At 40.9% G+C, this 8493-nt stretch overlaps 1 long non-coding RNA gene across 3 annotated transcripts; it reads right to left on the bottom strand.

Moving 5' to 3' along the window:
- On the bottom strand, positions 1 to 4741 carry LOC131189080 (uncharacterized). 3 transcript variants are annotated; one of them, XR_009152902.1, is made up of 3 exons: positions 4472 to 4741; positions 3381 to 3492; positions 1 to 1333 (listed from the first exon to the last, which is right to left on the bottom strand). It is a non-coding gene; the product is annotated as an uncharacterized LOC131189080 (long non-coding RNA). The 3 variants fall into 3 exon arrangements; XR_009152904.1 differs by having other exon boundaries at positions 1 to 1319; XR_009152903.1 differs by lacking the exon at positions 1 to 1333 and adding an exon at positions 1941 to 2196.
- Between the last annotated feature and the right edge of the window lie 3752 nt (positions 4742 to 8493).

Below are 8493 nucleotides of genomic sequence, written 5' to 3'. Positions count from 1 at the left end.
GATCATACTTTCGTCGTGAGCTAAAAACATATTTATTCATTCAAGCAGGACTGGCATAAATAGTTGATTTTAAATTGGGGTTTTATTAATATTTTAAATTTTTAAATCTTTTTAATTATCAGCCGTTTAGTAATAGTTTTTTTAAATTCTTTTAATTGTATATACTCTGTATTTTATTTTGGCTGTACACCGCCCTGAGTCCTTCGGGAGAAGGGCGGTATAAAAATTTAATAAAATAAATAAATAAATAAATACTTTATAATAACCCTCAAAATGTGTTATAGGTTAGATCTTTGACTATAAAAATTATGATTCTGACATGAAATACCTGACATGAAAGCTTATTTCATTATGAAACACTGGAAATTTGGCATTTGGCCATTCAGTTTGGCGTATTTATTGTATCGTTCTAGGAAGGGAAATGAAAACTTCCATATTTTTCCAGCATAACACATGAAGGTTAATCAAGGATACTAGCCAACTGACCTCATATTTATTTGTATTTTGATTATATTAAAATCTTTATCTCCTTGAGCACACAGATTTTTCTAGAATTCTGTAACAGAGTGGCCACAGGTTGCTAATTAATGAGATGCACTTAGTTTAAGAACCTTACTATGTCAGCCAGTAGGGAGATCATTTAATTTGAGTCATGATATCCTTCTGCATTTGAAATATTAAACTGGCAATCCTAGAATAATCCTTCATGGATTATTCCCGCTGAGCTCTCTGTATAATATTCATGATTTGGAACCCGAAAGAGCTACTGGGATCCATAACAACAATTTGTCAGCAGATTGACACAAAGAGACAAACTTTTTTTGTGCATCCTGAGTAATTTGGATGAGCCACCGTTAATCATGACCCACAGGGGCATTAATGACCTGCTGATTGAGAACTCCTGCTAGATGTGATTTATCCCATGGGCAACAACTACATGTCTGATTACTCCAGAACAGAGAAAGTAAATGCAGCTCTGGTTGAGTTTTTCCCCCCCAATGTACAGCAACACGAAGGAGAAACCCCTATTTCTTCTCATGTCCTGATTGTAGACTTTTCTTGGGGTTCTGGTCAGGAACAATGGGGCCAGAATGTTCCCTTTGGTGAGACACTTAGAACTTTACTTACATTCTTACTTACATTCTTGATAGATCAGAGTTGCATAGTTGTAATTTTGGGTTCTTTCAAGATCTGGAGGCCGTTTGCCTAAGGATCCCACAGTAGTGATACTGGCTGTGTTGGAATCCTTACTTGGCTTTTCCTTGTTGCCTTCTGTGTTGTGGTCTTTCACAGATTGGCTTCATCCCAAGACAGTCAGGCTGAAACAAGACGACTTGAGGTAGACACAAGCAGTTAACCAATGTTGCCAATGGATTGTGAAATGAAACAAACAAACAAAAACAAAACATGGCTGTTTTTAACTCTAGCTGCATCTCCAGAAATCAGCTGGGAAAGCTCTTCTAGCATAAGGGAAACAGATCACTAGCTGCTGTTGAAAGACAAAGCAAAGGTGAATTTAAAAGGGCAGTAGCCCCAGCTGCAGCTGGATGTTAGCAGAATCATTCTTTGGGAACAGAGATATGCTCCTTGCCCCTTGTCACTTTTTTTACATATGCCTCCGAGAGCAGGTCTGTACATCTCCTATATTCTGTGAGCTGTGCCACAAAGATCTAATTAAAAGCAAATCACTATCCTGCAGAACCAGACTACAGCACTTGCCCTTTTAGAAGGTGAGCTATTTTAAAATAAATAAATAAATAAATAAATAAATAAATAAATAAATAAATAAATAAATAAATAAATAATAAGACAACAATAAAATCCACACAGTTTTTTAAACTCCGGAATCAGAGAATAGAGGCCTTCGTTTTTAATCATTCTGTCTGCACAATCCCCTCTCCTCAAAATTGTTTTAAGATTGTAGTCTCCTTGTTGTTTTTATGTGCTCATTAGAGAAAAGCCATTAGAGTGCGAGAACAGAATGTTTCCTGAGCTGTTGGGAAATGAAGGCCAAATATTGGATTTGTTTCAAGCCCAGAAACAATACCACCATCCGATCCGAGTGTTGTGCATGCTAGTCCGGGGAGGGAGAAGAGGAGGTCAGAAAATGTTGCCTTGGAAGATTCCGTAGAGCAGGCCAAGTCCTGCCGTCCTTGGCAGAACTCCTGTTGGTCTTGTGCCATTTCCCTTCATGACCTGAGAAAATGGAGAGAAGCTCAGGACTTCAGGCCATTAATCTTGTAGGTAGAAGGTCTTGAAGCAACAGAATCGCCATCACCACCACCATATGAGGAAGAGGAGGGTAGTTGGATCTCCACAGTAGCTCATGTTTCTTGCCCCCTCCTCCCCCATTGCAGGGAATCCTTTCTCGCAAGTGTCTGACAACCTCACTCTTGTCCACAAATGCAAGTGCTTTTCTTGTTGTTTATACTTATTGTTAAGAATTCATTGATTCACACCATGTCATTAGTATACATGGCTCTTTTTTAAAGAACCTGCCTGGAAAAAACAACAGCACCCAAATTTGGTTGGGTTTGCTCCGAAGACATGACAGTCTTCATTGTAAGTGAGGCAACAAAGGGAGAAGAAAAATAACCTTCAAATGAACACACTGAAGACACTTTGTAAGACTGCAGATGGATTGGTCTCCAAGCAACGCCGGTTCTGTTCTCCTGATTAGTTGTGTACTGGTTAAATTTACAACGGCTTCTTTCAACTCACTCTGTGCATGCAGCTTAGTTTGTTATGTAGACCTGGTTTGTATTCTAGGTACATCCGATCTCAACGGCATCCCTTACCTCAACAATCATGGATGCCAATAATGAATTGGGAACTCACTCAACTTTTACCCATTGGACAACATGACCCTAGACTCCTGATAAATTCCAAGAACCTGAACCTTTTCCTTGAACTCTCCCTCAGTTCATTGCGCTTGCATATCTCTTTGAAAGTTTCCCCTCTCGGGGGAATACATTTCTTTTTCCTGAACTCTTTTCAGGATGAGTGTTTTGCTTAAAAGAATGGTATCGCAAAATCAAGATCCTGCGTAATGGGAATTAATTTGTTTGGGCTTCGTCCAACCCAGAAAGGGCGTTAGGCCTCCTTGAAGACCAGCCCTGCCTGGAAAGTATGCATTGTGATGGAATCTGCTGTAACTTCCTCTGCTTTCTAAACAGTGGTACGTGGAAGGGATGTTTTTGTCCTTTGCAGAAGAGATAGGTAGCGTATACTTTACTTGCTGCCTTGTTCCTAACATGATCCCAGCAATCAAGCCGGTGTTTTAAAAGACAAAAATATCCCTTATTATCCAGACATATTGGTAAATCATCTACAAGACCTAGCTGTTGTTGTAGAGTCATTAGCAAGAATAGATTGATAACCTTTTATCAGTTCAGGTCACCGCTGTGTTTTCTTGACCTCCCCTCCAAAGTTGCATGAAGTCTTGGGAAGCTGGCAAATCTCATAGGATTTTGGTGGTCAGACTCCAAGGTTCTGGAAAATTTCAGATAAGACAGTGACAGCTTCACGTGAGATTCTTGCTAGAATTCAATATTTTCATTCTTTAAATTGTTATTTAAATATTACTGTTATTTATACAGTTGTAGGCGCTTTTGGGGAGATTTTACAATGTTGCGTATTTTAGTGTAAGCTTAATTTAATAATGAGGTAAACATGCAATGAATTCAGCTAAACAAGGCTAACTAAGTATAGGAAACTATTAGGTCAGAGCAATGAGAAAAAAGACAGGAATGAGCAGAAAAAGGAATCAACCTGCAGACATTCCTTTGGCTTTCAACCTTCTCCATAGGTAGATGAGGATAGGCATCAAGGATGGCCAGTCGCACATTAACAAAAGAAATGAATTTCATCCCCCAGAAATCATAGAAGAGAATTTGTTTTGCATAAAATCCACCACACATGATTATTTCTACGTACAGCACATTTATACTGTACAGATTTGCACAGGTGTCAAACTCACTGCGTCACGTTGCCACCATGTGACATTTTGTGACGTTTTTCCCATTCGCGGAACTGGGGTGGGCGTGGCCTGCATGTGACGCATCCGGCCCGCGGGGTGCCAGTTTGACACCCCTGGATATAGATTTGTTATAGCTTAACTAGTATTGTGGGAATTTCATCCTAGTGGAGTAATTAGTGGAGAAATCCTTTGAAATGATGGGATCAGCGGAAATGACATCATCATTTCATCACAGCAGGGAAATTTATAAGCAGGTGAACTGCCAAATGTTGTTGGGCTAATCCAGTGCTTCTCAAATAGTGGGGCGCGTTTGACCTCGTTTTTTTTAATAATGATACTATTTACAGTCGTGCGGGGGGCGCAAAAAATGTTTTCTTCTTCCTAGGGGGGCATGACAGAAAATAATTGAGAAGCACTGGGCTAATCCAAGCCCACTCTTATCTCTTCCATGTTTTTTTAAGAAAATAAAATAAAACAGCTATCATGGCTCACCGTATACTTCAATCCTGCCCAACGTGAAATCTTCTGGGTTTGTAGTGATTGCATCTCCCAGAACTCCATATCGCATTGGAAGTGGCAACTCCATCATGTTTGATCTTCTTTCCTTAAATATAAAGCTGTTAGAGCAGGGGTCCTCAACCTTGGCAACTTTAAGACTGGTGGACTTCAACTCCCAGAATTCCTCAGCCAGCTTTTCTGGCTGGGGTATTCTGGGAGTTGAAGTTCTCCAGGCTTAAAGTTGCCAAGGTTGGGGTCGCCTATGTTAGAGGGAACTTTACAACATTAGGAAAGGGAAATATCTAAATGCAAACTTCCTTTTGAGGGTATACTGAACCAATGGTAAGAGTCGAACCTGAAACTCTGCCTCTTTTTTGACCACCCACCCCACCCACTGGTGTTTATAGCTACACTCTCTATTGGAATGTGTGTTCCCAACAAGTTTTGATTACACTTGTTTCTTTCTTGGCAGAAAAATAAGTGTTGATGTGCCAAACGGAAATCAAACAATTGCCCATGGCAGTCCTAGTGCAGGCACTGTGATTCCAAAGCAGATGAAACTTGATTTTCTCATTATATCCTGGTTTTTCATTCCCTATGGAAGGAGAATTGAGAATTAACACCACCAACAATATTACTACCCTTCAAAAAGACCTTGACTTTGTATCCGATTGGTCTAAAACTTGGCAACTCCAAATCTCAACTAGCAAATGCTCAGTCTTACATATTGGAAAAAAGAACCCAAACACTAAGTACAAGCTTGATGGACATTACCTTACTGATGACCCCCACCCTGTAAAAGACCTTGGAGTTTTCATATCAAATGATCTAAGTGCCAAAGCCCATTGCAACTACATAGCAAAAAAAGCTCTAAGAGTTATAAACCTAATTTTGTGTAGCTTCTTTTCCAAAAACACTATACTACTAACCAGAGCATACAAAACATTTGCAAGACCCATTCTTGAATACAGCTCACCTGTCTGGAACCCATACCACATCTCTGACATTAATACAATTGAACGAGTCCAGAAATATTTTACAAGAAGAGTCCACCACTCCTCTGTAAACAACAAAATACCTTATACCTCCAGACTTGAAATCCTGGGATTAGAAAACTTAGAACTCCGCCGACTCAGACATGACCTGTGTTTAACACACAGAATCATCTATTGCAATGTCCTTCCTATTAAAGACTACTTCAGCTTCAATCGCAATAATACAAGAGCAAACAATAGATTCAAACTTAATGTTAACCGCTTCAATCTTGATTGCAGAAAATATGTCTTTTGTAACAGAGTTGTTAACGCTTGGAATTCACTACCTGACTCTGTGGTCTCTTCCCATAATCCCAAAAGCTTTAACCAAAAACTGTCTACCATTGACCTCACCCCATTCCTAAGAGGACTATAAGGGGCGTGCATAAGTGCACAAAAGTGCCTACCGTTCCTGTCCTATTGTTTTCTTTCATTATATGTGTTTATATATAATTTATATTTATATTTATATTTTTATATATATTTATATATATATATTATTTATATATATATGTTTTCTGAGGTTTTCGCGGGTGTTTGTATGTAGGTCTTTGGTTATTCGGGTTTTCTCCCGCGTAAAATTGGAAGTGTCTTGGCGACGTTTCGACGAAGTCTCATTCGTCATCTTCAGGCTTCAGCTTCGTGCTTCTGGGAGCAATGTGTGATTGCAGCTGTTTCTTCCTTTTTAACTGCTAGTGAGGGTTTGAACTGATTGGGTGGGAGCTTGGCTGTACTCTGATTGGATGGGGTTTTTTTGTGTGCTCTGATTGGCTGGGTGTGTGTCCTGTTTGGGTGGGGGCTTGGTTGTGCTCAGATTAATGTGAGTTGCAGGGGGATTTGAGCTGGTGAGTTGCATTGCTGTTGTTTGGCTTCGTGTTTGTGGTCGTGCTACATCTTCATAGTGGGTGTCTGTCTGCTGTATGTATGGATTGGAGGGGTTTGAAATGGCTAATGTTGCAGCTGCGGTCTGGCTTCTGGTCCTTGGTCGTGCTTCCTGATCAGTGTGGGTTTGGGTCTGCTTTCTGGGTGGATGTGTGGTGGTGACATCCTGTGTGGACCTCGTGAGTGTGGGTCTGGTGTCATTCCTCGTATTAGGGACTCGTTTGTCAATAAGAGCGGGTTTCCAAATGGCTGGTAGGTGGGAGGTATCATCTCGTTTGTTCATGCTGTGTGGGCGTTTTTCTATCTCGATGGCTTCTCTGATTATTCTGTTGTTAAAGTGTTCAGTTTTGGCAATAGTTCTGGTCTTTTTAAAGTCAATATCGTGTCCTGTGGCTTTAAGGTGTTGGACCAGGGAAGAAGTTGGTTCCTCTTTTTTGACTGAGTTCTTGTGTTCTTCAATGCGTGCACTTATTTTTCTGTTGGTTTGTCCGATGTATGTGGTGGGGCAGGCGGTGCATGGGATTTCATATACTCCTTGATTTTCTAACTCAATTTTGTCTTTGGGGTTTCTTAGGATGGTGGATATTTTTTGGTTTGTGCAGAATGCTGTCTTGATGTTATGTTTGTGGAGGATCTTGCTGATTCTGTCTGTGGTGCCTTTTATATATGGGAGGAGGGCTGTGCCGTTTTCTTGTTCTCTGTCTTGGATTTTAGTGGGGGGTTCTTTTTGGATTAGTTTGGTAATCTTATTTCTCTGGAATACATTTGTGAGAGTGTGTAGTTCGGTTTTTAGGTGTTGTTCATCAGCTAAGCGTTTTGTTCTAGAGATGAGTGTCTTGGCTAGGAAGGGAAGTTGGTTGTTCTGTTTCCATGGTGACATCCTGTGTGGACCTCGTGAGTGTGGGTCTGGTGTCATTCCTCGTGTTAGGGACTCGTTTGTCAATAAGGGCGGGTTTCCAAATGGCTGGTAGGCGGGAGGTGGGAGGTATCATCTCGTTTGTTCATGCTGTGTGGGCGTTTTTCTATCTCGATGGCTTCTCTGATTATTCTTCCTCACACACCTCAATAGCCTACACCCCAAAATACAGTTCACCATGGAAACAGAAGTTAACAACCAACTTCCCTTCCTAGATGTCTTAGTCTACAAGAAACCCAATGGCTCCCTAGGACACACCATCTACTAGAAGAAAACACACACAAACCGCTATCTGCACGCACTCCCACACCACCACCCAGCACAGATAAACTCCGTAGCCAAGACACTCATCTCTAGAACAAAACGCTTAGCTGACGAACAACACCTAAAAACTGAACTATGTTTGTATTTTTGTCCATTATAGATGAAGTATGTGTTGGATAGGCAGTGGTTGGTCAGATCTAGGATGTGCTTGGGGGGGTTATATTTGTTTTGGATAGCTGTCAAGGCTTCTTTGATTGGCACTTGGGTGAAGAGGGATATGACATCAAAGCTCACGAGTAGGTCGCTGGGCTGTAAGTTTTGTTTCTTTATGATCTCTATGAACTGGAATGAGTTTTTTACGTGTGAGGTGATGAATTCTGCATAGGGCTGTAGTTGTTTGGTGAGAAATTTGGCTAGGTTTTGTAGAGGTGAGCCTATGGAGCTGACTATGGGTCTAAGTGGGGTTCCTTCTTTGTGTATCTTCGGGAGACCATAGAGCTTAGGGCATCTGGATGATTTCTCCTGGGAATGATTCTTTGTTGGATTTCTTCGCTGATGGGGGAGGCTTTTATTTTGGATCTAGTGGTTTTTTCTAGGTAGGTGGTGGGGTCTGTGTTTAGGGGCTTGTATGCAGAGTCTTGGAGTGGGTTGGTTAATTTGGTTTGGTAGTCAGATGTGTCTCACACCACCACCCAGCACAGATCAACTCCGTAGCCAAGACACTCATCTCCAGAGCAAAATGCTTAGCTGACGAACAACACCTAAAAACCGAACTAGACACTCTCACTAACGTACTAACATCCAATGGATTCCAAAGAAATAAGATTACCAAGCTAATCCAAAAAGAACCCCCCACTAAAATCCAAGACAGAGAACAAGAAAACGGCACAGCCCTCCTCCCATATATAAAAGGCACCACA

Source organism: Ahaetulla prasina, chromosome 1 (genome assembly GCF_028640845.1).
Source record: "Ahaetulla prasina isolate Xishuangbanna chromosome 1, ASM2864084v1, whole genome shotgun sequence".
In the NCBI taxonomy this organism is placed as follows: domain Eukaryota; kingdom Metazoa; phylum Chordata; class Lepidosauria; order Squamata; family Colubridae; genus Ahaetulla; species Ahaetulla prasina.
Note: the sequence above shows the minus strand (reverse complement) of the source record. Positions and strands in the feature narration are given on the sequence as shown.